At 36.7% G+C, this 2,500-nt stretch overlaps 2 protein-coding genes across 6 annotated transcripts in view; one reads left to right on the forward strand and one right to left on the reverse strand.

The window, feature by feature from the left end:
* The window catches only part of LOC137623034 (unconventional myosin-Ie-like), a 321,574-nt gene that overhangs the window by 240,362 nt on the left and 78,712 nt on the right, over nucleotides 1–2,500 (forward strand). The gene's annotated exons all lie outside the window — the stretch shown is intronic.
* LOC137623033 (unconventional myosin-Ie-like) overlaps nucleotides 1–2,500 on the reverse strand; it is a 57,774-nt gene that overhangs the window by 50,899 nt on the left and 4,375 nt on the right. The gene's annotated exons all lie outside the window — the stretch shown is intronic.

A 2,500-nucleotide genomic window follows, 5' to 3' on the forward strand; every position in this document is an offset into this window, starting at 1 on the left:
ACATTACTTTTCACAAGATCATATGATTTGGAAGATGCTACAATCAAAGAATTGTATAAGTTATAATGAAAATGTTTCGTTAGATGATTAATATGGACCCGCCCGAGAAGTAGTTCACTCGACTTCAGTGGAGGGTTGGATTTAAACCCAAAACAAGTAAACAAGTAACAAGTAAACAAGTGAAATTAAAATATCAGAACAGGTAATAAGGATATTAGAACTCACAATATAACTCATAATATAAAGATAACCAGAAATATAAACAGGAATTTGTTGCATTTGAATAACACACAGATAAACATCGAAAATTAAATAGGCACCACATTAATACAATAATGTTAAATCCCGCTCTTGACTTATTTCGACAAAACATCAGAATATGAATGGAGAATCCAAGACCTACAGACAGACTATCTGTAGATCTTGAGAGAAACACAGCCAACAAAAACAAGTGCAAATAGACAAGTTTCGACAGGTTTACCACATTGTAAATTAATATAAAAAACGTAAGGCAATAATACAAGTTGATAATTTTCTTTGAGATTTTAAAATTATAACTCAACTAAGGAATACCGTTCTCCATTCATGCAAATCTCATAAATTGTTCTTTCGGGAAGTTTTATTTGTGTGCTACCTTTTCATGAAAATGAAAAGACAGTGAGAAAAGGGTCTCTTTGTCATCTTTCCGAAAGCTCTGCCAAATTAATGTGATTATTGTGAAACATTGTCATAATTATCATCATATTTACCAATACTTAGAAAATTCTTGAAACACCACACTGTCTTACAAAGATTGCTTTCGAAAAGAGAAATATCTTGAAAGGAGGAAAATGAAGAGAATTTTATCACAATCTCATATGTTTTATCGAATGACAAAACCTGGGTGGAAGACAAGTTTAAAGATAAGGTCGGACCTCTTTCCACCTAAGGCAGGACCACGGTGGCCCAGACTATGGCTGCTGTTGAAAAAAAAAAACACACACATCTATAACTCCTCAACCATTACCTCACCAGAACAGTAAGGTTATAGATACTACTACCTACCACTTTACTCGAATGTAAATAGTTACCAGAATTTACTGGGGTAAAATGGCCGAGGGCTAATAACTTCGCCCTAAGGAGTTACATGTTGCTAGTGTGTGAAAACACACACACACACAACATACATATATACATACATTTCTGGCCTATATAGCAATACGTTGGGGCCTGTCTGGCCATTCAGCACCCAAATGTAAAAGGGGGAACCCAGCATTGCAGTATAAAGTGAAACTTGGAAATTGAACCTCAACAAAAAGGAATAGAAGCAGCAGTAAACAGGAACAGAGGTAACGTAGAAGGATACAGAGGCAAGTGCAGCTAAGGACCGAAGGAACATTGCAAATGCCATTAAGTAATGCCTGCAATGCCTACAGTGCACCGCGTGAAGTGCACAGACGGCTGTGTTGTGCGATACTTTAATTACAAACTTGTGATTCCGATCACGTTCAGCGGTATTGTAATCGTATAACTATTCGGTTTCTCCCCATCCCTAGGGTAAGGGGCAGATGGTGTAGTCATACCCTGGTGAGTCTCCCTCACAGACATATGCAGCGGGACTCTTGAATTAGACTGTATTTCATATCTACGTTTGTTGTTCTTGCTAAATATATACACATCGTTAAAATGTTTTTCTATTTCCACTTTGTACACAACTGAAATTGCAGTTTCTAACAATGGCATTCATACCTGGATCTGTCAAAAGCTAAATTGTGTCTTTGAACATCAACGATACACTGAACTCATATAATTCACAGTCATATTTGACGCTGCATTACACGATTAGGTTAAATCTTAGAGAGTTTGATAAGACCAAAAAACGGGACTCTATGAGTCAAGGGGGAGATATATACATGCACGAGATTTGCTCGTTATCAATATGACTAATCATTATCATAAGAACAGGGCCAAGAATGGCTTCTTCTCATGGGTGCCCTGATATGACGTGAGCTGGTTTGAATAATACAACATTAGCCGGTAAGCTTCGGTATAGCAATGCCTTTTTGTGAGTTTCTAGTGTAGGAGAGAGAGAGAGAGAGAGAGAGAGAGAGAGAGAGAGAGAGAGAGAGAGAGAGAGAGAGAGAGAGAGAGAGAGAGAGAGAATTCTGCTTGGGATGATTGATACTCGCCTATGATGATGTAAAAAAAAATGGAATTATCATCAATTGATGAACTTAGGATATTGATAATGACGAATCCAAGTTATACTAGTTCTAGAACTGATTTTTGTTTGTTTATATACATACTTTGAGGTGCAAGGATTGAATGTGTCAAGCACCTAGAAAAGAGATTAAATCTCTCAAAGAATGAGAGGCCTTGGTTGTGTGATGAGAAGGGTATTACACAGTATACAGTGTATGTAGATACATATACATACACGTGTAGGTGTATAAAATGTGGGTCATAGAAACGCTGTAACTGATGTTTGAACTTTTAAATTAATAAAGAATACACGGAAACA

The sequence above is a fragment of the Palaemon carinicauda genome, chromosome 30 (assembly GCF_036898095.1).
Source record: "Palaemon carinicauda isolate YSFRI2023 chromosome 30, ASM3689809v2, whole genome shotgun sequence".
NCBI lineage: Eukaryota > Metazoa > Arthropoda > Malacostraca > Decapoda > Palaemonidae > Palaemon > Palaemon carinicauda.